The sequence below is a fragment of the Leopardus geoffroyi genome, chromosome B2, assembly GCF_018350155.1.
Source record: "Leopardus geoffroyi isolate Oge1 chromosome B2, O.geoffroyi_Oge1_pat1.0, whole genome shotgun sequence".
NCBI classification, from domain to species: Eukaryota; Metazoa; Chordata; class Mammalia; order Carnivora; family Felidae; genus Leopardus; species Leopardus geoffroyi.
In genome coordinates, this window is record NC_059332.1 from 139,574,792 (window position 1) to 139,601,556 (window position 26,765).

The 26,765-nt window shown below is 40.1% G+C and overlaps 1 protein-coding gene across 9 annotated transcripts in view; it reads left to right on the forward strand.

Annotated features, from left to right (window-relative positions):
• The window catches only part of SCAF8 (SR-related CTD associated factor 8), a 219,156-nt gene that overhangs the window by 117,805 nt on the left and 74,586 nt on the right, over positions 1 to 26,765 (forward strand). For 5 of the 9 annotated variants that reach the window (XR_006717669.1, XR_006717668.1, XM_045500113.1 and 2 more), the window contains one exon: positions 23,666 to 23,860. The exons of the other annotated variants lie outside the window; for them this stretch is intronic. The gene's annotated coding sequence lies outside the window, so the exon portion shown is untranslated. Of the gene's footprint in view, positions 1 to 23,665; positions 23,861 to 26,765 lie in introns of those variants that run through there. 9 annotated transcript variants of the gene reach the window in all.

Consider the following 26,765-nt stretch of genomic DNA (forward strand, 5'->3'; position numbering starts at 1 on the left):
TGGGTAGAAACACTTGATCTTGGAGTTTCCCTTTTTATTATTGCACCTGGCTCCCCTTTAGCTTTATTGACCTTTGGTTAATATTACCATTTTGTTACTTGACTGATAAGCAAATTAAATACTTAACAGATAAACGGATTTCTTTATATTCCTGATAGGTGGAGTAAGGAATGGAACCCAGAAATATTTATTCCCTATGACTGTAAGATACAGCGTGCTACTTTTCATTCTCGTTTCCTGGTTAACATTGAAACTGAAATATCCCTGTCTAATGTGCCCATGCTGGTAATCATAACTGCAACTAGAACCTCTTGTTTGTAATATGAGAAGAGCCGCAATAGGAAGGAAGCAATTTGTTTATCCATCTTCTAACCAACCTATAAAACCCAAGAGTTGTATTTGTTTTAGAAGATACTTATAAGCAGCAATAATGCACTTTGCATTTTGGGTGGATTAAGTTCTCTACCTAAGACGCAAATGTGCATTCTGTCTTCTTTCCTAAGAAAAGCACTTAACAAGGCAGATTTTTTCTGATTTTAACCTTTTTTTTTCTGTATATGTAGTTTTTAATTTGGATTGTTTTCTATTGACCTAAAAACATAGTTTGTTTTTTTTTTAAATTAAATTTATTTATTCTTGAGAGAGAGAGAGAGAGCAAGGGAGGGACAGAGAGTGAGGGAGACAGAGAATCCCAAGCACGCTCCACACTGTCAGTGCAGAGCCTATCGTGGGGCCTTCCCGTCTCATGAACCAGAATCAAGAGTCAGGGGCTTACCGACTAAGCCACCCAGGCACCCCAAAACACATGTTTTTTTTTAAAGGAAAAGAATTTTGTAGTCATGTTTTTAAGACTCCCATCATAATACAGATTCATTATTCATATAACTATATAGTATAGTTAGTTTGATGTGGACTGTAGAGCCTTTTGGTTTGCAACTTAGTTGTTTATTTAAATGAGGAATTAAGTAGCTAACTAGATTCCATCAAGGTGGGTGTTAGAGTCTCTCCATAAAAAGCCTAATTAGTAAGTTTCCAAGTAGAAAGAAAGATTTTTAAATTTTGATAATTGTCAAAAATAAAATGCTCATAACACAGCATTACTACAGAGTAAAAAAGCCATTAGCCATAGCAAAAAGTAATACTCAGTTTTTCTAGATAGTTCTCCAAAGATCATTTCACATCTACTACAACGTTGCACTGTGCTTTTAGTTATTAAAATAGAGGATCTGCAGTCTCTGCTGTGAAACTCCGAGAAGATGTCACCATTTAAATTTGGACTTAGTAATGTGAAAGCTTTTAGCTGCATATAAAACATTTGTAACTCTTTCAAAGGACAATCCTCATGCCTTCAGGATTGTCAATTCATTTTACTACTTATGTAGTTCTAGATATATCCCCTTTGGGATATACTGTAATTTTTCCTTTAAAGTTTTTCAAAAAATGTAATTTTGAAGGACTTAGTTTGGAGAGAGTTATTAACATTCATCTCATTTGGCAATCTCCAGTAGGATTTTGCCATTGCTAGATGATTTCATAGGTGCAGGATTTTAATTCTGATGGATAGTCATGAGGGATAGAGTCCTCATTTCATCATCAGCTTTGCTAATCATTTGATGAAGATGTGGAATGTTACTGTTTCGGTCTCCTAATGATACATCTTTGAAAATGGACAAGTGAATGGACTTCATAATAATTAACAGCCACAAAAACATCTGCATTGTAAAATTATTCTCACTGCTGATAAGATTAAATATTTTCTAAGGTCAGTCGGGACTCAGTGAAAGGCTTGTTTTTGGTTTCTTTACATGTGTAGATTTCTATATAATTTATAAGGAGTATACACACACACAGGTGCTTTGGGAACACAAACTGAATCTGAAAATACGTTGTCAGCCTCAGGTGAAATTGTGAAATAAGTGTTTACTTTTTCCTTGCTGTCTTTTCTGCCTTCCTCTGTCCATTTTAAAATTCATCTATCCCTCGCACCTTTCAGATATTTAAAGTTAACCATCCCACCCCATGCACTGTCACTTTCTACAACACACATTTTTATACAGAGCAAAATCTACCCTTAACTGCAATGCATGACTAATAAACGATCAGTTCACAAGTCCAAATTGAATTCCTCAGCTTCCACCTCTGACCTCCTTCACCCTCTGTCTTCACCCTTCGGACAAGTGAGCATTAAGTAGTTTTCAGCCACAACTCCACCCTGCCTTTGTTTTCTCCCCCGATTGCTCTGTTCCAGTTGATCTCTACCTATACTAGTTACTAAATTGAAATTTTATACTGTGGAATCTCAGATCATATAGTTGCTTTTACTGTTTGGGTTTGGTTTTTTTTTCCTATAATTCTTTAAAAAAGAAAAGTAAGGGCACTTGGCTGACTCAGTTGGTAGAGCATACGAATCTTGACTCGGGGTCATGAGTTCAGGCCCCACATTGGGTGCAGAGATTACGGGGGAAAAAAAAAAGCATCTGCCAGAATGCCAGTTATAGCATTGTGGATCCTTAAAACTTGATTCACTTAAAAAAATTATTTTTAATGTTTATTCATTTTTGAGAGAGAGACACAGAATGAGAGTGGGGGAGGAGCAGAGACAGACAGAACTCAGAGCAGGCTCCCGGCTCCGAGCTGTCAGCACAGAACCCAACATGGGGCTCGAACTCACGAACTGTGAGATCATGACCTGAGCTGAAGTCGGACACTTAAGCAACTGAGCCCCAAAACTTAATCCACTTTTAAAAGCAGTGTTGGTGTTTTTGAATTGAGGTTGTTTTCAAAACTGTTTTTACTGTGTTCTTAGTCCCCGTGTAGAATTCTGTCCTGAGCACGGAATTTGTTATCCGAGTGTCTTGAGGACTTGTACAAATCGTTCATCCTGTGTTATCACTTTGTTTATGCTTTTGAGATGTGTGTAACAGAAGCTTCCACAGGGGAAGGAGAACAGAGTGTTGCTCAGAGTTAATTCTTGGAGTGTTAACATTTGGAGCAAAGCAAACAGGACAATTTGTGAGGAAAACTGTGGAGATAGAAAATATTTTATAAAAACGTAACACTCCCACGCTGTAGAACTCTTGTGCGAAGGTTTATTTCCTTTTAGGAGTACTGGCACTTAACCCAATTCAGTCATTGTTTATTTTTTAAAATTGATTTAGTTTATTTTGACAAATTAGTTTATCAAAATATGCATTTGGCCAAAAAAGAAGAAAAAGAAATAGGTACTCCAAAGGTACTTATTTATTTTTTTTAAAGACTTTATTTTTAAGTAATCACACCCAACGTGGGACTCAAACTCATAACCCCGAGATCAAGTGTTGCTCACTCTACCCACTGAGCCAGCCAGGTGCCCCTGTTTATTTTTTTTGTTGTGAAAAACTTCCACACTGACTTAGTAATTCCCCTGTTTTCTTACTGCTCCTCATAGAGCAGCTGTTTGTTTGTTTGTTGTCATTCAAGATAGTTATTTATTTCATGATTATTTTTCTCCTTTTAAATAATACGTGTTCATCATGAAAAATTCAACAAACACCAAAGGTTGTAAAAGTAAAGAATTCAAAATTAGCCAGCCAGCCTGTTCTTCTTCTGCAGTGGCAACCACTGTTTTCCCATGGACCCTTCTAGAGATTTCCAGTGCATATAATCATATCATTGTTTTTTATGCTTGCATAATATTGCAGTGTTTAGTTAACCATAATTTAGTTAACTAATCTACTGAGGCATATTTCATTTGTTTCCTGTTTCTCTCTCTCATACTCAGTCTTGGCAGATGTTATTGCTTTTTTGGACATGTTATTTTAGAGGTTTCAGTATTTACCTAGAATTTCTTGACTTAATCTTTATAATTTTAAAAGCCATTCATTCTTTCAGGGAATGAGAGCTGTTTTTCAGAAAATTGCTTTTGTAATGTCAGGTTATCCTGATGTGAGTGAAGCCTCCTCCTGCAGGCTGAGAGGAGAGAGTATGAAGCATTCAGGCAGGACTGTGATAGACTTGATGGGTTTTCACTTTGTCTTTTCTTGCTAAAAGCTGCGTGTACCTTCGGCATGTGATTCTGGGGCATATTTTGTTGATATGATTGGTTGAATAGGAGGAGGGTTATGTGGTGGTAAATTGCTTTAACAAGGGTTAGTATAGATAGGCCTTGGTCCAAAAAGTGGCTACAGGTGTTGCTGTGGGGGGTGAGGGTAGGGAGTTGTGAAGAAATTTTAGATAGCTTTTTAGCGAAAATCTGCATATCAAAGATAAGCTATTTAAAATTTATTCTTGGAGCACCTGGGTGGCTTTGTTGGTTAAGCATCTGACTCTTGATTTTGGCTCAGGTCCTGATCCCAGGGTCGGGGAATCAAGCCCCACATCAGGCTTGCACTGACAGTGTGGATCCTGCTTGGGATTCTCTCTCTCAACATAAATTTTAAAAAAATCATTAAAAAAAATAATAAAGCAAGTGTTTAATTATTTGAATAGCAATCCGATTTTCCATATTAGCTGTTAATTCCTCAGAAGCGAGGATAGTGCCTTATTTACCAGTTTATTCCTGGCGGTGCTTACATGTAGTGCCACGAATATTGACTGATAAATTAATAAATGGAAATGGCGAAAAGGAAATATAGAAACTTTAAATCCTAGTTTTTCAAAGTTAAATAGAAATGTCTTCATTTTTTCTAATCCATTACTCTTACTTAAGCAGTAAAATATTTCTTGAACTCTACATTTAATCTGTGTGTATATTCTGTGCAAAACCCAGCTAACTCACTAATCCTCAGCTGTTTTTCTTATGCTTGTTGAAAAAGAAAGAATATGAGCAGAGAGGCTTTATTTCCCCACAGTTGGAATAAAATTTGGCTTGATTATTCATCAGTTAAAAGTATCATTTCAAGGGGCGCCTGGGTGGCTCAGTCGCTTGAGCGTCCGACTTCGGCTCAGGTCATGATCTCACCATTCGTGGGTTCGAGCCCCATGTTGGGCTCTGTGCTCAGAGCTCAAAGCCCAGAGCCTGCTTTGGAGTCTGTGTCTCCCTCTCTCTGCCCCTCTCCCGCTCACACTCTGTCTTTCTCTCTGTCTCTCTCTCAAAAAAAAAAAAAAAATTAAAAAAAATTTTTAAAAAACAAAAGTATCATTTTGAGCTCTTTCTTCATTTTCTGCAGTGGAAAGTTATGGAAATGAAATTCCAAAGAAATTATACTAGCCTACAAGAATCAGAAATATTCCTGTTAGCTTTTTAAAACTCATGCTTTCCTTTGAACTCATGTACATTATTTCAGTCATACTTGTAGGTACATGTCTGTTATGTAATAAAGCATTATATATGATGTGAGGGCTGTCTTTGAGGCCAAGTATTATTTGACATTTTTTCACATGTAGGTAAAATTCACCCATTGAAAATTTGATAAACTTAATAAACCTATCTACAATTAATTTTACTTCTGATAATCTTTGAGACTTAAAAGGAAAACAACCACAGCTTTACGTCTTATTTTGAAAACGAGAAAGCAAAATATTATTGAGAAAATGGGCCATATAATATTTGACAACTGAAAGTTTCAAAGCATTTGAGAACTTTAAATATATAATTATTGTTTTACAATTGGTACTTTTGGTAATCGTTCGTGCATATATATTAGAAGTATTTCCAAAAAGATTTTTTTTTTTAATTTTCAGAACAGCTTTGATACCATGATACTTTATTCTTGCTGTTACCAGCAGGATTAAATTTTTTTTTTTTTTTTAACGTTTATTTATTTTTGGGACAGAGAGAGACAGAGCATGAACGGGGGAGGGGCAGAGAGAGAGGGAGACACAGAATCGGAAACAGGCTCCAGGCTCTGAGCCATCAGCCCAGAGCCTGACGCGGGGCTCGAACTCGCGGACCACGAGATCCTGACCTGGCTGAAGTCGGACACTTAACCGACTGCGCCACCCAGGCGCCCCAAGGATTAATTTTTTAAATGAAAGTCCTTCCAGTTCTTTTCATTCTTTTTGTTAAAGTTCTTTCCATTCTATGATATCATATATGTGGACTATTTTAATTGGAATATTTAATACTAGTAGAGGAAGGAATTTTTTTCAGTTAAAGATTTTTTAAAGGTGGGGCACCTGGGTGGCTCAGTCGGTCAACCGTCCCACCTCTGCTCAGTTCATAGGTTCAAGCCCCATGTCGGCTCTGTGCTGACAGCTCAGCCTGGAGGCTGCTCCAGATTCTGTGTCCCCCTCTTTCTCTGCCCTTCCCCCACTCACGCCCTGTCTCTGCCTCTCAAACATAAAATAAACATTAAAAAAGATTTTTAAAGGTTCCAAAAGAATAGATTTTTTTCACTTAAATTCAAATTAGTTAACATATAGTGTACTTTTGGTTTCAGGAGTAGAATTTAGTGATTCATCACTTACATATAAGAGCCAGTGCTCATCCCAACAAGTGCCGTCCTTAATGCCCATCACCCATTTAGCCCATCCCCCACCCACCTCCTTTCCAGCAGCCCTCAGTTCTCTGTATCTAATAGTTTCTTATGGTTTGCCTCCATCTCTGTTTTTATCTTATTTTATATAATCCATATTTTAGATATTCTTCGTTCCTCTGAAAATTCACTTACGGAGAAAATTGCATTTGGGGGTTCTACATTTATACCAGTAGAGGTCGCTGTGCGCCTATGAAAGGAAACCCAGTGTTTCCTGATGGTGAGCTGGTTATCTGTCCTAGAACTAGTATTCATCATTGGTATTTCTGGGAATTCTTCCCCCACCTTAACAAAGTGGCCTGCCCGTCATCATCTAAGAAATAGTCCCTTGCTATTTTTCCACGTAGTGGGAACGTATCCTAATGTTTAGTAGTGTCATGGCACATCTTCCCATAGTATACTTAGGTGCATCAGCTAAAGCACCAGAAATTTTGTTTTCACACACAAAAAATCATAGCCTCTCAGTGTTTGAAGGAACTTTAATATTCGTTAGATTCAGCAGCTATTATTCTGACATTTAAGTTGCTAATCCAAAATAGTCCCAAAGGAATTCTTTTCAGTACAGTCCTCTGCTAGTTAATAGTATGGAGTTTGACTTGTTGAAACTGCTTATCCCTTTGCATCATGGTGTCCACCTTTCATAGTGTTTCATTCTCTGAGTGCATCAACAAAAAATTTCATAGGAGAAGATTGCTTTATGACGTTACTGCTGTAGGTGTATCTACTAGTAATAACAGAGGGGTGTTCAAGAACTAAACAAATATATTTGTTTGTTGTAAACCTGTAATGGCGCCCTGACCAGAGAGTCGAAGCAAATTTGTAAGCTTTAAACTATCTTTGTCAGTGTGATCCAAGTTAGTTTTCAGGTGATTGTAAAGGTGATAAGGAACGTTGTGAAAGAAGCAAGCAGTTGGGAGGCAAGGAACACTTCTACAGACCACTGTGATTGAGCCTTAATTTACAGAAAGAGAATATTGCCCTTGATGCCTTTACACAGTCCTCCAGTGCTAGCTTCCTAGTCCTCGCTGCTCAGTGTAGACTGCAGTGCTAACAGCACGGGTCCTGGAGGGAGATTGCCTGGGTTTGAGTCCTGGTTCTGCCACTTCCTGGTTCTGAGGTTGGCTTACAGTTATCTCCTCTGTACCTCAGTTTCCTCATCTGTAAAATCGGGTTGCTGATAGCATCTGCAGTATGCAGTAATTAAGTTACTAGATGTGAAAGTACTTAGAATAGTACCTAGAATATAATAAAAACTCAAGCTGCTATTGTTACACACACTCCTTTTTCTGGAACCCATGCTGGGATATGGTAGCTGAAGTCCTAGACTGTTCTGTTCCTGACTGCTCTCTGAGGATAAAATAGTGTATTCTGTGTTTTCTCTAGCCCTCAATTAATGACATCTGTATCAAGAAACCAGCTAGGTATATCACTTTTAATGATCTGAGCTTTCTTCATTTTTTTTCTTTAAAGTTGTTCTCATGTTAATTCAATGAGTTTCCTTCTTTTGATCTAATATTTTGCTCTGGAATTTTTCCTGTGGAATATATAATTATATTTCTGTTGCTGTTTTTAATTACTCATATTGACACTTTTTTTACATTTAAATAAATGCCCTACTTTCAGTGAAAATCACAAGACATGAGTTTTTTTTTTCTTAACAGAATTTCTCTGTAACATTTAAATTTGTTACAACATTTCGTATCAGAAATTTATTAGGTAATTTATAAGGCATTTGCATTCAACCCACTTAAAAAATTTTAAACAACAACAAAATTAAAACCCGGCCATTTATATAAAAGATCTATTAACTTTCAAATTCTATAAATAAAAATGTATTACCCACATACCAATTCTGAGTGAGAGAAAACAGCATTTGGCACATCAATGTATAGGCACATTTTTATAGGTATGACCTTGGTCTTGAAATGTAAGACCAGTAAATATTTTAAAATTTCATTTTCATTATATACTTTTAAGATCTGTGCCCCTAAGCAATTACCCACATAGTCATTGCCTCTTGGTAGGTGAGATAAGTCAATTATATTAAGACATTTGGTTCGGGGCGCCTGGGTGGCGCAGTCGGTTAAGCGTCCGACTTCAGCCAGGTCACGATCTCGCGGTCCGTGAGTTCGAGCCCCGCGTCGGGCTCTGGGCTGATGGCTCAGAGCCTGGAGCCTGTTTCCGATTCTGTGTCTCCCTCTCTCTCTGCCCCTCCCCCGTTCATGCTCTGTCTCTCTCTGTCCCAAAAATAAATAAACGTTGAAAAAAAAATTAAAAAAAAAAAAAAAAAGACATTTGGTTCTAGCTTGCCCCAATTTATTACAGATACATGAACTTGGAGGAGGGATTATTACCCGAATGGGTTGTCTCATAAACATTTGGCATTTTTTTAGGGGGGGGGGGAGGGTTGGAGAGATTCCCTAAAATAGATCAAAGGCCATTAACTAAATGTCTTCTGCATTAAGAGGCATGTACTTCCTAGGCGAAGTGTGTTAAATACAATGTTTACTCAGCTATTTCCTGAAAGAATATGCCTTATTAATACCCCTATATCCCACCCACAGTTTTATTTTATTTATTATTTTTTATTTTTTTTTCAGTATATGAAATTTATTGTCAAATTGGTTTCCATACAACACCCAGTGCTCATCCCAAAAGGTGCCCTCCTCAATACCCATCACCCACCCTCCCCTCCCTCCCATCCCCCATCAACCCTCAGTTTGTTCTCAGTTTTTAAGAGTCTCTTATGCTTTGGCTCTCTCCCACTCTAACCTCCCACCCACAGTTTTAAACTAGTCATGTACGTGAACATCCCTTTCCTGTACACACACACACACACACACAAACACACACACACACACACACAATATCCTGCTCTATAGAACATCACATAGTACAGTATGATGCTGGCTATTTCTTCTATGTAACTGTACTTTAGCTGTTCTGTAAGTCAGCATCAGAGAAGGAGGCAGGCCTTCTTTCTGTACATTTCTCCCAGTTATATTAGCATCTGTTATGAGTGGTGAATTCAGAACGTTGAAGTAATTCAGTTTATCCAGATGGCCCAATGGCTGGGAGACAGAGGAAACGTTTGCTGGACTATGTTACGATCTTTTTCTTAAGTTTCAGTTCCAGGGTTTTGTTTTTATGTGATACAATTACCATTAATTTTCAGTGTTTTCTATGTCTTTTACAAGTTTAATAAGACTGTTGGAGTTAAAACATCAGTTTCCTAACTGATTTTAGTTGTTTAGAGTGACATTGTAATCAAGACATGTCAATAATCCTGTGATGGATGTTTAGGAAAAAGCCAGGAATACTAGTTAGATCATTTTTCAGTATTTTTTTTTCATTATACCCTCTCCCTTCTGCCCAGATGTATATATTTCATGTAAAACTTTAGCTAAAGAGTTTTGGTTTAGGGGTATCTGGGAGGCTCAGTCAGTTAAGTGTCTGACTTCAACCCAGCTCATGATTTCACAGTTCTTGGGTTTGAGCCCCGTGTCGGGCTCTGTGCTGACAGCTCAGAGCCTGGAGCCTGCTTCAGATTCTGTGTCTCCCTCTCTCTCTGCCCGTCTCTTGTTTGCTCGCTCTCTCTCAAATAAATAAACATTAGAGAGTTTTATTTTAAGTTAGGGCATGGCGGGGGGTGGTGCCTGGATGGCTCAGTCAGTTAAGCCTCCAACTCTTGATTTCAGCTCAAATCATGATCTCAAGGTTTATAAGTTCAAGCCCCACATCAGGCTCCATGCTGACAGTGCAGAGCCTGCTTGGGATTTGCTCACTCTCTCTCAAAATAAATAAATAGACTTAATAATAATAAAATAAATTAGGGCATTAGGATAATGTATAGGTGAAGAACATAACTGTGACATTGGGCAAGTTACTTGGTCGCTCTGTTTCTTCTTCTGAATTTGGGCAAGTCCCTAGTCATGTGACATCAGGCAAGTTATTCAGTTCCTCTGTTTAAGAGGACTTAGAACTTAATTGTGCAACATGACATTTAGAATAAGACTAGCACATGGTAGCTATTATTATTTTCATTATTATCTTGATTCTAGAAAGAAGGGTGTTTGGACTACAGACATCAGGAGTACCAGGTTGTATTTGTTAATATTCACTGTTAAGATAAAGTGTCCCAAAAATACAGAGAGAAATGGAATGGCGAGGTGTCTTTAAAGTCTCTCTTTTTAGCAGGACTTGACTTTCAGAAAAGCACACATTTTACAAGATACGTGCAGTACATGGTAATGTACTAGCTATAAAGCCAATGAAAGCTACAGTCTCTGCAATCTTATGTGTTTATTTAATTTGAGTATAGCTGACACACAATGTTACATTAGTTTCAGGTGTGTAATTTAGTGATTTGACAAGTTTCTACATTATGCTACATTCACCGCAAGTTTAGCTACCATCTGTGCCCCCCCCCATTACATGGCTATTATAATATTGTATTCCTTATGCTCTCTTGTCTTCACCCATTCCGCCCATCCCCCACCCCCTTTCCCTCTTCTGCCATCTTGTTTATTATTGTACGTAAACATGTAGGAAAGTATAGAGGAACAAGGCAACCATTCAGGAAGTAATGCTGCAGCCAAGACTGGAGCTGTAGCAGTAAGTGTTTATTACGGCTCACAGTTCATGCATTCTCAGTCTGTCTGAAAAGACAGAGGTAGAGACAAGTCTGTGGAGGAAATAGAAGGTGCTTTGTGCAGAGGGAAGCCAGAACGGCCTTCAGAGAACTGGCTCGAGTGACGTGGGTGACTGGGGAGTAATAATGCGCTGAACCAGCTCTCCAGCAGCCGCACACAACCTGGAGTGTGATGCTTCATGCTCAGGTGCTGCAGGTGACAAGCCGCTGTGATGCCTCTGACCAGCTCCATGGGACTGCACACTCCTTTAGCGTGGTCGAATCTGTCTTGCACGGTGAAATAGGAGGAATAGCAGGCTGTGAGGCTGTCTGCAGGTACAAATTCTGTCTGAGAGTCTTGAAAAAATTGGCCTTGGGACTTAGCAACGTTTATGGGTCATCGATCAAGAAAAATTAGAGCAGGAAGGCACTTGACAGATTAGATGATCCATGAATAAGAACTCCAATATGTCAAACTGGGGAGGAGAGGGGAATTTGAAAAGTTATGTTTAATGTGCTTTGTTCCGTAATACACAATAAAACTTTTTAAATTGACATACAATATCCTGTTAGTTTCAGGTGTACATAGTGATTATCTATCTTCAAGATTATGAAATGATCCCCACAGTAAGTGTAGTTACCATCTGTCACCATACAGTTATTATGTTATTGACTATATTCCTTGTGCTGTCCAGTACTTCCCCGTGATTTACTTATCTTATTTTTTTCTTTCCTTTTTTTCATTTAAATTTTAGTTAACATACATTGCAATACTGGTTTCAGGAGGAGAATTCAGTGATGCATCACCTACATACAACACCCAGTGCTCATCACAAGTGCCCTCCTTAGTACCCATCACCCACCTAGCCCATCCCCCACCCACCTACCTCCGTCAACCCATACATAGTTTGTTCTCTGTCATTAAGAGCCTCTTGTGGTTTGTTTCCCTCTCTTCTCTTCCCTACCCCTTCCCATATGTTCATCTGTTTTGTTTCTTAAATTCCACATATGAGTGAAATCATATAGTATTTGTCTTTGATTGACTTTTTTCACTTAGCATAATACATCACATTGCAAATGGCATCCACACCATTGCAGGTGGCAAGATTTCATTCTTTTTGATGGATGAGTAATACTCCATTTAATACACACACACACACCACATCTTCTTTATCCATTCATCAGTTCTCTATGGGCTCTCTCCATAGTTTGCCTATTGTTGATAATGCTGCTATAAACACTGGGGTGCACATACCCCTTTGAATTTGAGTTTTGTATCCTTTGGGTAAATAACTAATAGTGCATTTGCTGGGTAGTAGGATAGGTCTAATTTTACTTTCTTGAGGAGCCTCCATACTGTTCTCCAGAGTGGCTGCACCAGTTTGCATTCTCACCAACAGTGCAAGCAGGTTCCCCTCTCTCCGCATCGCCACCAATACTTGTCTCTTATGTTGTTAATGTTTGCCATCCTGACAGGTGTGAAAGTGGTTTCTCATCATGGTTTTGATTTGTATTTCCCTGATGATGAATGATGCTGAGCATCTTTTCATTTGTCCACTGGCCATCGGGACGTCTTCTTTGGAAAAGTGTTTATTCGTGTCTTCTGCCCATTTCTTAACTGGGTTATTTGTTTTTTGGGTGTTGAGTTTATAGATTTTGAATACTATGATTTATTTTATAACTGGAATTTATACCTCTTAATCCCCTTCAACCTGTTTTGCCCGCCCCCTAACCCTGCCCCCTCTGATAACCAACAATTTGTTTCCTGTGTTGTTAAGTCTGTTTCCATTTTGTTTTGTTTTGTTTGTTTATTAGATTCCACATATAAATGAAATCATATGGTATTTATTTTTCTCTGACTCACTTCACTTAGCACAAGACCCTCTAGGTCCATCCATGTTGTCGCAAATGGTAAGATTTCTTTTCTTTTTTTTCTAAGTAGGCCCCATGCCTACCATGGGGCTCCAACTCATGACCCTGAGATCAAGAGTCACATGCTCTACCAACTGAGCAGTCAGTGCCCCAGATTTCTTGTTTTTCCTGCGGCTAAGTAACATTCCATCATATGTATATACCACATCTTCTTTATCCATTCACTTATCGGTGGACGCTTAGGTTGCCAAATTAAAACTTTTTCATATCCTCTTGGTAGAGGGAAGATATATGGAATCTGATTATATGCAAAGGATTATAGTAAGAACAGGTTAACTGCAGTTGCTGGGTGATGACCACCCATCTCTCTGCCTTGGTTGCCTCATCTGTAAAGTGGGAGTGCACAGACCAGCAGCTGTTTAGAATGAGTATCAGGTGACATCATGGTAAAAATTCCTCGGAAGTTTGGAGAAGCTTAAAAAAAACTTTTGTAAGTGAATAGTGCTGTTTGTTGCACTTCTAGAAACCACATTCTCAGTCTCTGGGAATTAAGGATAAAACAGAATTTCCTCAGGCCGCCTTTAAGTGAACTAGGTAAAGAGAAAAGAGGCAGTAGAATTGGAGTTACCAGCTTCTACAAATAAAAATATCAGACATCTGGTTGAATTCGAATTTCAGATAAACAGTGATTTTTTAGGATAAGTATATCTGAAATTCCAACTCAACTGGGCATTCCGTATTTTACGTTGCATCTGTAATTAATGAGAAACCTAGAATCACAGTAGAGCCAAGACATTGGCTGATGGCTTGATGTCCTAGAATGTGTAGGGGTTTCACCAGTGGCCTTGGTCTCCATGAACTACTGTAGGTAACCTGGAAATGATGTCTCGCTCTCCTGTCTCCTTCCTCCTCATCCTCAGAATTGGGGAGTGTTGGATTATTGAGCATTGTGTGGCCGTCACGGTAATTATAGAATAATAGTAATGATTATTCTGTATTGACCACCTGATATACTAGACCCTTTACGCAAATTACTTAACCCTGTGAGAATAGGCAAAATTATTTCACTTCACAGATGAAACACACGCTCTAGCCCAAGTTACACACCTAATTTGGATAAAAGGTGGGCTTTCACTCCAGGGTGTGTGATGATAAATCCTGTGTTCCTAACATCCACTCTGCATGTTTTGGATGTAGGTGACTTGTAGCCAACTCGGTGACAGAGAATTGCTGAGAGCTTCCTTCCTTCTCTGTGATGTGAACCTCTCTTCAGAACCCTGTGCTGCATGTTCAGATGCCAAGCTCTGTCATTCTTCTTTTCAGATTTAGCTTTTGTTCACTTTGTTTGCCTAAAATAATGTTTTATCTTCCTAATTAAAATAGTGCGCTGTGATCCCTTCAGAAATCTTTAGGTCCCCTCCTCACATCTGTAGATTTTCAGCATGGGATGAATGAGCTCATGTCCGCCTTCCATGTGACAAGTTGGAGAAAGACGTACAGGGGCCTACAGAAGCTGCTTTGTGCCCAGCACTGATCTATTCGCCACACGCAGCTTTAAAAAAAAAATTTTTTTAAGGTTTTATTTATTTTTGAGACAGAGAGAGACAGAGCATGAACGGGGGAGGGTCAGAGAGAGAGGGAGACACAGAATCGGAAACAGGCTCCAGGCTCTGAGTTGTCAGCACAGAGCCCGACGCGGGGCTCGAACTCACAGACCGCGAGATCGTGACCGGAGCCGAAGTCGGACGCCTAACCGACTGAGCCACCCAGGCGCCCCATACACACACAGCTTTTAAAATGAGCTACATCGAGAAAGAATGGAATCCATTGTTGAAAAATATTTTATCAACCAAATTATGTGGGAAGTTATTTTTATTTTCTTTCAGCTCTATCACCACCACCTTCTCCATCTGATTTCACTTCTGCTGTGTTCTTAGCTGCAGAGATTTTAGAAAGATGACAGTTGGTTGACTATGAAATGTAGGATCTATTTTTATTCCAGATCATCGATTGAAGTTTGACAGACTTAAAGCAATGGCATGTTCTATTCAATTATAAGATTAGTACCTACCCAGTGAGTTCTGTTAGTCTAGACAATGTTCCGGTTCTCTAGTAATTAAAGATCACATTTTGGCCTAATTGACTTTTCAGGGAGATTTTAGTTATAGGAATTTAAAATTCACACGCACCCAACCAGCTTCCTCTGTGTGTGCCCGCTTCTCCCCAATTTATCTCTTCACCCACTTGAAAGCTTCTGAGAGCTTATGTGTGTGCCATGTCCTGCAAAAGCTTGTCTTTGTCATCTTTCTCATTTTTGTAAGCTGTATTTGACAGGTGCATGTGACATTTGGGAAACTGCTTTCAAAGTTGCATTTGGATTTTAGTAGCCAATTTAAATATATGAGAAAGCCACATCTTTTTAAAATTTGAAGCTGAAGGCGTTTTGCATTCAGTATCTTTTAAGTAAGGAATAAAGTGAATGAACAACGACGAAACAGTCCCAGTTTTAAGTATCTTTTAATAACATTTTGGACTAAGGAGCATAGGAGATACTCAAATTCAATACAATCAATTCAGCACAATCCATCCTGCAGTATAAACTGATACTGTTAACTATTTACAGCTGTACATTTGAATTCGCTAACTTTTGAGACCTGGCTAAGATAGATATTTGATATCAGTTTTGCAGAACCCATTTATATGTGGGTTCTTATGTAGAATTAAGTAATAATAAATCATTCAAGACTGAAATGATCAGGAGACAGAGTTTGCAGATTAATGGTAGTAGGGCACGTGTGGAAATTCCTTCTCATGCTTATGTCAGTAACGATCATGCCTATGGCTATCGATGCCCTTGAGCCAATTTTAAGATATCACTAGCATGCAACTTTTTATCTCTGGTGCTTAGCAATGTGCCAGACCATGCCTAGTTCTCAGTAAGTATTTGTTGGATGAAAATTAAATGTCCTGGTTGGAGTGTGTTCATATTTATTATATTTAACAGAGAAATAAAAAGATCTTTGCTTCATTTCATTTTACATGCTCTCCTTATTGTTAAGGAATGTGGGAACAGAAAATTTGAGGTTCTAAAATATTTCAATGAACAAGAAAAATAACAGTTTAGAAATATTAATAAAATCATTTATAAAAGGCTTTTTCTCAAAAAGCACATAAACACACCTACCTCTTCATACATGGTTACCTATAAAAATGAGAAAACAATGCAAGAGACACTGATAAAATAGACCTATGAAGGTATCGTCTGTTAATTTTTTATTAATGAAATGTACATATGTGTATTTTTATCAGCATCTTTTACATCATTTACCTGTTTTTTCCCCAATACTCTGGTATCCCAAAACAAGTATGACAGAATCTCTAGGTACTTTTATATGATATAATGATAAATATTGTCCCCAGAAGTCAGAACTTCCTATCATTAAAATTTTGCTCTTAATTTTTTTTTAACATTTATTCATTTTTGAGAGACAGAGCATGAGCGGGGAAGGGGCAGAGAGAGAGGGAGACACAGAATCTGAAGCAGGCTCCAGGTTCTGAGCTGTCAGCACAGAGCCCGACACGGGGCTCAAACTCACGAACTGTGAGATGATGTCCCAAGCCGAAGTCGGATGTTCAACCGACTGAGCCACCCAGGCGCCCCAAAAATTTGCTCTTACAAGCAGGAGTTATAAAATAGCATTGGCTCTGTATTCAAACTTCCCTTGAGGTGTTATTATTGAATACCGTAGCAGTTAACATCTCTGTTCTGGGGCACGTACTGTAAGTTCCCTCCTATGCCCAGTGGCATAACAATAGGACTTTGTTCATCCAAATAAATACTAGATACAAATTATCCAGCACAGTCATCCCTTATATTCTGCTTGTTTCACTATATTTTTCCAGTAGGAGAAATCCCACTTTTATAATTGAAATCAGTGAGGAAAAAAAAAAGTAAATGAAAACTTGAGGTTTTGCTAGAATTTATTCCCTCAGGTAAGAGTCCTGCCTGTAGAGCCACTGTGACTGACTGAAAGAATAGACCCACTGAGTATGAAAAGAGAAACATTTTGGAAAATGTGTTGCTACTCCAAGTTTTATATAGTAGCTAACAATGCTGAGTCTCCTTCTCCCGACTTTTTAATCTTCCTGTTAATTTAACTCCAATGAGGGTACTATACAGGGAACTTTTTGGCTAAAAGGGTCTGGCCTAGGAATCTTTCCTGGTTACTGAGAAAAGTATAAAGTTATACTGGGAGAAGAGGGAATCTTGTGATTTAATTCTCTAAAAACTATGCTTCCAACCAATGCAAATTGTTTTATTTTTTTTAAATATTTACTTATTTTGAGAGACAGTAAGAAAGAGCACATGAGCAGGGGAGAGGCAGAGAGAGAGAGAGAGAGAGAGAGAGAATGAATCCCAAGCAGGCTCTGCACTGTCAGTGTGGAGCCCAGCAAGGGGCTCAATCTCACGAACCATGAGATCATTACCTGAGCTGAAATCAACAGCTGACTGCCTAACCAACTGAGCCACCTAGGTGCCCTGTTTTATTTTTAAGCCATCTTGTAGTAGTACCCTTAGAACTGCCAGTCTTGCTACCTTTAACATTTGTGCCTCTGGTGGGATAATCTGAAATAGAACAGGCCACTGCTGTTGCCCTCGTCCCATTTAACTTGTCCTCAAAATTGTACCAGTCTTCTCTGTTTTCGGTCCAGGATGTGTAGTCAGAATTCACTTTGGCTAAGCTGAGATTCTTTATCACCCTACTTAAAATGAGCATAACCGTATGCCCCCGTTTGCCCCAGAGATCCCTAGTTTATGTCTCTTGTCTCAGTGTGATTATTAATAGTGCTTCTTTTCAATCTTGAAATGTCCTTCCATGGAGAAGAAATTATATGGTCCTCATACTTTTAACTGTGAAATCAGATGCATGTAATGTAATAGTCACAAGTCATACAACAACACACGAAGTTTGAATGACTTAGAAGGGAGAATGGAAGTTGTCAGAATTTGGCAGGTTAATCTACCAGCTGTGAAGGGGAAGGCAGAAATAGCAACTTGCTGATGTGTTTGAGGAAGATTGATGGCACAGAGCTGAAGCCCTGGAATGACTTTTAGCCTTGAGTTAGACATTTATCTCAGATTTTTGTTGAGTGCCTACCATATGCCGCGTGCCACGGGGAGCAGTGGTGATACAGCAGTGAATGTGAGAGACCTGGCCGTGTCCTCAAAGAGCTGGCAGGAATTATCCAGTCTGGCTCTGTCCAACCCACATGAACAGGTCACTATAAAACTTTACTTAGTAAACCAAAGATGTTGGCGTATGTTCAGACTGCGTGAATATGTGCAGACTCTGAAAATATTCTCATAGTCTCTAATCTCATAGTCTAACGTTGCTACTTTATGGGATCGTAAACTCAGGTAGTGTTTCTGTGTGAGGAACCACCTGTAAGAGCTTGTGCCCCACTAAATCGGTTATGCATCTGGAGTGCCTGATACCTGCCGTGCTAGTATCATAGCACTTCCTGTCGAGAGACATTAGAATGTCTGTTGTGATACACCTGAGAACTAAACAAACTGGTCATTTAGTTCCCAAACCACTCAAATCGTCCAGTGCTTATAAGAAATCCTGCCTGGGGCACCTGGGTGGCTCAGTCGATTGAGTGTCCGAATTGGGCTCAGGTCATGATCTCACGGTTCCTAGGTTCGAGCCCTGCGTCGGGCTCTGTCCTGACAGCTCAGAGCCTGGAGCCTGCTTCAGATTCTGTGTCTCCCTCTCTCTCTCTGTCCTTCCCCTGCTCACGCTCTGTCTTTCTCTTTCTCTACAAAATAAATGAACATTGAAAAATTAAAAAAAAAGAAATCCTTACTGATTTAGAATTCCTTATCCATGATCTCCCATTGTTCTGAAACACAGCCAGTAAAAACCAGGAAGTGGGTACCGGAGGCTCCTGAGCAGCCAGAGCAGTTGTGACAAGGCCTGTTTTGGAGGAACACATAGGATCGGGAGGGCTAAGCCAAGCACGACAGCTTTGGGCAGGCCAGGTCATGGCCAGGACAGCTGGTCAAGGTGGATGTGGTCAAGCAAGCAGGCCCGGGGTCTCGCTGTAGGGGGCATCAAGCCATCTGGGAGTTAACGGAGAGAACGTATGCGTTCAAAGGCGGCTTGAAGGACAAGGACGAGGGTCCAGCTTACTCCTGGTCTACATGAACGCGGACGAGTCTCTTATGAAACCCACGTAGGGACCGTAGAATGGATTCAGGTTGATACCAGACACCGCTCTAAGATTCTCAGCCATCCGGTTTTCTAGTGCGCGGTTAGTACGGAGACGAAGCTGATGAGCTGTCCTGAGCAAGACAGTCCGGCAACGAGGCTGGCATCTAGTGTGGGCGGGAGACAGCATCACATTGTGAGCAACAATGGGAGTCTCTTAATGAAGAGCAAACCCCAGCCAGAGGCCTTGCATTTTGGCGTGTCCAAGTATGCCGCTGAACTGGGCTTACATTCCGCGTGCACATTTGTAGTCCCGACAAAATTATCTTATGTGGAATATCCCATTTCTCAACATTGTAGACAACTGAGATTTAATGTTTATTGTAGACAAGGAGTCGTCTGTTTTCTTTCCAAGTTAGTTCACACAACCACAAATCCATATTTAACTCTGAAGCCTCTATTTCTTTCTTGTTTTTTTTTTTTTTTTTTTCTGGTTGATTTTCAAGGGACCAGTTTTTTAATTTTAGGTATAAGAGGGATGTTGGCTATGGCCTTGACTTTTTCTTGCATGTGTAGAACATTGAGTCCCATCATTTTTCCTCTCAACACCAAATGGCTTTCTGAATGTGCACTGCTTAGTTGTGTTTTCCATTTGAAAACACTTTGAAGTTCTTCCAGTGTAATTAAGAAAGTTTATTTTTGTTGAATGAAAACAGTAGCAACAACTCTGTTTTACTTGAAACTAAGTGCAAAGATGGCGTCATGTAAAACAGGAGGTATTAGGTCCTGTTAAAAGCACATGAGCCTTTGAGGTTGATCTCAATCAAATCCAGTGTCTCCCACAGAACAGCGTTGAGATGGCGGGGAAGGCACCTGAATTGTCTATGCCCAGATTCCCTCACGTAGAACAGGGATTCCACGAACAGTACCTTCCTCAGAGAGCCATTTGGGGATTGCGTGAAATCATGCATGTGTAGTTTTAGCACGGTGCCTTGTATGTACTTGAGTACTCATGACTATTATTTTATTCAGATTTTTTTTTTCAAAGGCTCCTACATGCTATAGATTTAGATCTCTTTAAATAACGTTTCAGGAGCCACTTTTTCTCCCTGTTCACAGTGTGTCTGCCCCAATCCCCACCTCATTGTCAAGCCACAAGCTGGCGCTGATTTGAGGGAGGACAGGAGGTAGAGAATCACTCTGATGCCCTTGGGCATGAGGGTTCTGGCCCATAAGGAAAAGCCATGGAATATTCGAGAGAGATCAGTGGATGACAGGGACAGGTGCATTCCACGTTACCTGTTAAAGGAAAGGAGCTTAGTTTTTACTTTGAAAGATGAAAAAATACCATAGCAAACTTTAATTTTCCCTAAAAGTTCACTTCTGACCTTCAGTAACCCTATCAGGAAACAATCACTTTTTCCCCCTTAGGTCTTACACTGCTCTAGACTACAATTCTTTGGGTAGACATTTCATTTTTCGTTTTATGTCAGCCTTATAGTTTGTTTGATTCTGTTGTATGTTTTCCTATCTGAGGAGCAAGCAGAAGGCATCTTATATACATTGGATTTGATCGTTCTTCAGGAATCTAAATGGGAAATGGATGTGGGTCGTGTTCTGACTTGTTTCCAAAGTCAGCTCTTAGGATCCCCATTACTCTCCAGCACAGCTGACCAGCATCCCCTTAGCAGGGAGAACACTTGGCAGTAAGCAGTTTATGAAAGACACTTTTTTGGAAAGCCCTGAACATTCCTTATACTCCCCAAGGAAACTTTATTTAAAATTACCACTCTTTATTATACTTAGCTAAAAATATTCATCCCATATCATGCTAAGTGCTCAATTAGGTTGAATATTTACACATACATTAAAACTTAGCAGTGGCTGTGTTTACAAAGTGTAAGGGAGCACTAAGTAAATGTACTGCTCCCTTTACTGGAAGCACCACTCGACTGTGGAAAGGAAAGAGTGGTAGGATTGTACAGGTTTGTGTTTGGGGTGGGAAATTTTCTCTTTTCTTTCTTTCTTTCTCCCTTCCTTCCTTCCTTCCTTCACTTCTTTCTTTCTTTCTCTTTCCTTCCTTTTTCTTTCTTTCTTTCTCTTTCCTTCTCTCTCTTTCTCTTTCTCTTTCTTTCCTTTTCTTTCTTTCTTTCTTTCTTTCTTTCCTTTTCTTCCTTCCTTTTCTTTCTTTCTTTCTTTCTTTCTTTCTTTCTTTCTTTCTTTTCCTTCCTTCCTTCCTTCCTTCCTTCCTTCCTTCCTTCCTTCCTTTCTTATGATACTGCACCTTCCTTGTGGAATGCACAGACAGGGCCCAGAGGAACAGGGAGCAAGGTTGGAGATAATGAGAGGGCAGAACAAAGGGCAGGTGATGGTGGGTGAGGTTGGGAGACAGGCTCAGTAACTCCTAGGACTCCAGGGGATGTGGGATCTGGCCGAGAGTGCATAGGTAGATGGGGTGGCCGTCGGGAAGGCTCACTGGTAGAGTGTAAGCACACACTACAATAAAGCCTGGATGGTAGGGGCTTGAAGGATGAGTGGAGCATAGGCTACGATTTGTCTAATGTCAGCTGAAAGTCTTCTCTTTGTATTCTTCTGGAGGGGAATAGTCACTTGGGAGGGAAGGAGGTGGTGAGTTGTCTGTGGGAATTCTTAGTATTCTCTATGCCTGCTTTCCAAATTATACTTTTTAGCTCTGATCGCTCTAGTTTGGGGCAAGGAGGTAATGTATAATTTTCACTGAGTTTCCTAACAACCAAAGGTGGGAAGTGGCATTCTTCTGTAACACATGTCACACCCAGGGTCTGGACTTTTCACTGGCAGCTGGGGTACAGTGGAAAGAGCATTGGAAGACTGGGGTTCAGATCTGGCCTCTGATACCTACCTTACACCATTATCACACCTAAGCCCACTTCTCATTCATGAAACTGCCTTAACACCTGTCTTCCCAAAACGTGAGGATAAAAAATGTGCAGAGACCTTGTTCTAGAGACAGTCCTAGCATATGCTCTATAAATGTTCCATTGGCAATGTCACCTGTAATGAGACCATCATCACCAAGGTTTTAGATATTTATTTTATTTTATTCATTCATTCATTTATTTATTTTGAGAGAGAGAGAAAGAGAGTAGGGAAAGGGCAGAGAGAGAGAGGGAGAAAGAGAATCCCAAGTAGGCTCCATGCTCAGCCCAGAGCCTGATGCAGGGCTTGATCTCAGGACCGTGAGATCGTGACCTGATCCGAAATCAAGAGCCAGGTGCTTACGGAGGAGCCACCCCGGGCACTCCATCCCAGAGTATTCTAAGTGTTAAGGGCTTAGTAAGAAACCATTCATTCAGCAAATAGTGCCTACCTGCCACATTTTTTAGGCACTTCAGTAGACGCCAGTTCTACCACGGTGGCAACATACACATCCCAGCCTGAAGTTCAAAAAAAATGAAATTGACCGAGTGCCCATTCTGTACTGGTGTGGATGGTGTTACACAGCAACAAAAAGATTTATAGTTGTTTTTTTTTTTTAACGTTTTTATTTATTTTTGAGACAGAGAGAGACAGAGCATGAATGGGGGAGGGGCAGAGACAGAGGGAGACACAGAATCGGAAGCAGGCTCCAGGCTCTGAGCCATTGGCCCAGAGCCCAACGCGGGGCTCGAACTCACAGACCGTGAGATCATGACCTGAGCTGAAGTCGGATGCTTAACCGACTGAGCCACCCAGGCGCCCCAATATTTATAGTTTTTAACTGCACATATATGTATGTATACATATACATTTAGCTTCACACAGTAGAAGTTTAACACTCCCAGAGCTATAAAACATCTGACTGTTGGCTGTCCTGGAGGCCAAGTGACCAGTTACCTACAATGTCTCCCCACCCATTCTCCCCTACAGCTTCTGTGCTGTCCCTGGTGGTCGGTGTGGGGCCTGCCTGGATCAGCACGTACGGAAACTTCCCGGTTTTTTCTTTCCAAGAGGTTGACGTGCACACTGTGTGCCCAATTTCCTCCTGACTTCTCTGCTTGTACTTGTGCTAATTCTAGTGATAACAGCCTTTTGCATGTACACACATTCTCTTTATTTGCTTCTGTTCTCTCTTTCCCATCTGAGGAGAGTAAGCACATGCTGGCCTCCCTCCTAGGCATTTCCCCCAAATAATTTTCCGGTGCCTGTGCCTAACACTGTGGTGGTTTTATACTTGATGGGGGATTGGATAAGATACTAGTCCCATATCCATAAAGTTTATAGGCTCATAGACCTGACAGTTTATAAACCAGGAGCTATAGGACAAGACAGACAGTAAATGCCAGAACATGAGACTTTGTCTACTATTTTTTTCTCAGTTTTCAAATGAAAACAAAAAAAGCATTAGTATAGATTTTTACTTTTCTGCATTATTATTTGAAATAGTACAGAAAAAGGAAAAGTTGTAACTATTAAGAATGAGCGCATATTGGTAATCAGTTTGGCTTTAGGTCTTGTTTTATTTGTTCACCCGACAGATAATTGAGTGGCCAGGCCCTGTGTTGGGTGCTAGAGAAATTAAGTGCCGTCCTCCATTTAGAAGCTCCGAGCGTAATAGTAACAGAAGGCAGGAAAGCATGGAAACCAAATATGTACCCAGTGTGTTGCATGTGACTCCATGGATCCAGGTCTGGCGGCTAAGAGGAAGTCGTCCGAAAGGCTTCATAAGGAAGGTTAGTCTCCTGCGTTTTGAAGATGGTAGACGGTGTGATTTTACACAATGAACCCTGTGGGGGTGTGGGGAAACGAGCCTCAGAAAACCAAGTGAACCTCGTTGGGAGGGTGAACGCTTGTGGAGTCTGCTAAGGGAACACACACACACACACACACATGCACGCACGGGAAATTGTATAATTTTGAGAAAGGAATGATACAAATATAATGTGATGGCGATTCTAAATGTTTTTTCGACTTTATCCACTAGGGTAGGAAAGATTAAAGGCAGGTCTCGGTTAAACTTTTTTAGGAAGTCGAAACATTTTTTCAAGACGCACTGCTTATTAACCCTAGATGTGAAAAATTTATAAAAGGCAAAAACTACGATGCTTCATATAACTGAATCCCAGGAAATCTTGGCTCTGGACCTGAAAATCTTGAAATAAAATGTTTTCTGGAACATTAATTGGAAGACAGCTTGCTATCACCAAATTGTTAGTCTGCGGTAGAAACTCAAAACTGCTAACAGATGCCTCCTACAGATTTTTAAAATATGGAATTATTTCAGCCAGCTACCAAACCATTGATCTTTGTAATTTTTTAAAACTATGAAATATGCATATAAATCTACATAACTGTTCAACTGAGAAAAAGTGTTCCTCTTTGTACTATATACCATAGACGTCTGATTTCCAAACTGAGATTTGCTCGGATTAGAATTTAGCTATTTAAATTAACTCAGGAGTTTATCTAAAAAACAATTTACATTAAGTTTTTTAAAAAAATAGAGTTTAAGTTTTAGTCCTCGACTTCTCTAGTCATTAATTAACCGTGTAACCTTGGACAGGTTCCTTAGCATGCCCAAGAAATGCCCAGGTTCCTTTAAGACCATGCTTCTAATTTCGGCACTTGAGATTCGTACAATGCACATAATAATCTATAGATGTTGGTAAAATATGTAGGAGAACTCCCCCAATTATCACATTCGTTAGTTAACAAATTTACTAAGGCCTATGGGAGCGGGCCCACTCTGTGCCCATCTACGTGAATCATATTTGCTCCCAGGTAGAAGTGAGATAGGGTGGGGGAGGAAAACAGAAGGCCTTTAGTTAGACTCCACTCCTGGACACTGCTCCAGTCAACTCAAAATGGGAGCACAGGGGGAGACATTAGCTTTTACTCCCCGGTGGCGGAGACAGCGGAGCCCTGAGTTAATACAGACCTGCCACACCCCCCGCCCAATCCAGCTGACCAGGTGCCTCTTTAAAAAAATAAAGAAATGTATCTTTCTCCTATTTTTATAATAAAAATGCCAGTCGTGAAGCCCCTTAACTTTGCAAAACTTCCCTTTTGTAATTTGTTTTTAACTTTTGCTAAATAGTAAAGAGTATCTGTCCCATTGTACGGATAAAATTGTGTCTCAGAACACGCGGGTTCTATTTTTATTATTATTTCTATTTTAAAAGTCATGCAAGTAATGCATACTGTAGGAAAAAATATAAGATAGAGATAAGTATGGAAACAATAAAATCACCTAGTCCTAAATTTGGGCATTTTTTTTGTTTGTTTTTTAGAGAGAGAGAGTATGCAAGTGGGCGAGAGGGGCAGAGGGAGAGAGAATCCCAAGCAGGCTCCACACTCAGCATGGAGCCCAGCACGGGGCTTGATCCCACAACCCTGGGATCACAGTCTGAGCGGAAATCAAGAGTTGGATGTGAAACCGACTGAGCCACTCAGGTGCCCCAAGGCATATTTTTTATTCCTAAAAATGAAGAAGATTTTTATTTGCCATATAGAATCTATGAGTATATAGAGTAAAACTTTGCAAAAAGAAGGTTTTCACTACTATTTCACTGAAACTAACATAGTCTTATGTCAACTGTACCTCAAAAAATATATATATAGAGAGAGATCACAATAAAAAATGCAGGGGTGCCTGGGTGGCTCAGTCGGTTAAGTGTCCAGCTCTTGATTTCGGCTCAGGTCATGATCTCATGGTTCATGAGATCGAGCCCTGCGTCAGGCTCCACGCTGACGGTGTGAAGCCTGTTTGGGATTCTCTCCCTCCCTCTCTGTCCCTTCGCCCACTCATGCTCTCTCTCTCCCTCTCTCTAAGTAAACACTTAATAAACTAAAAATAAAAATAAAAAATGCAGTTGGAAAAAAAGAATGAAATAGTAGCTATAAACATTGGAAAAGCAGTAGTTAAATCATCCTCTTGGGGCGCCTGGGTGGCGCAGTCGGTTAAGCCTCCGACTTCAGCCAGGTCACGATCTCGCGGTCCGTGAGTTCGAGCCCCGCGTCAGGCTCTGGGCTGATGGCTCAGAGCCTGGAGCCTGTTTCTGATTCTGTGTCTCCCTCTCTCTCTGCCCCTCCCCCGTTCATGCTCTGTCTCTCTCTGTCCCAAAAATAAATAAACGTTGAAAAAAAAATTTTTTTTTTAAATAAAAAAAATAAAAAAAAAAATCATCCTCTTAAACAAAAAAAAAGGAAAAGAAAAACTTTTTAGAGAGTATAAGGCCATGTAGGTTGGAGGAAACACCTGAGCCCTGGTGTCACCCAGAGCTGTGCTTTTCCTATTTTGCCACTTGCTCACCAGGTTGCTTTGGGCCACAGGCTTAATCTCTCTGTATCTCTCCACAAAAATGGCGATAATGATGCCTGTTTGTCCTGGGCGCTGATGGGAATCTATGGTAAAGGCACGGTGTAAAGCGAGCGGGTAGCTGTTACCCTAAGTATGTGGCCGTGCATAATACTGGCATCGAGCATGTGTGGCTGGCCTACTGCTTGAACTGTGACAGTTTTGGGGAGACAGATTTCAAAGGGCTCAGAGATAAATTCAGGAGGTAGGGTTTCAAAAAGGGAAGTGGACACGGGAGGGCTAATGAACTCAATAATGTAATGCAGCTATGATATGCAAAG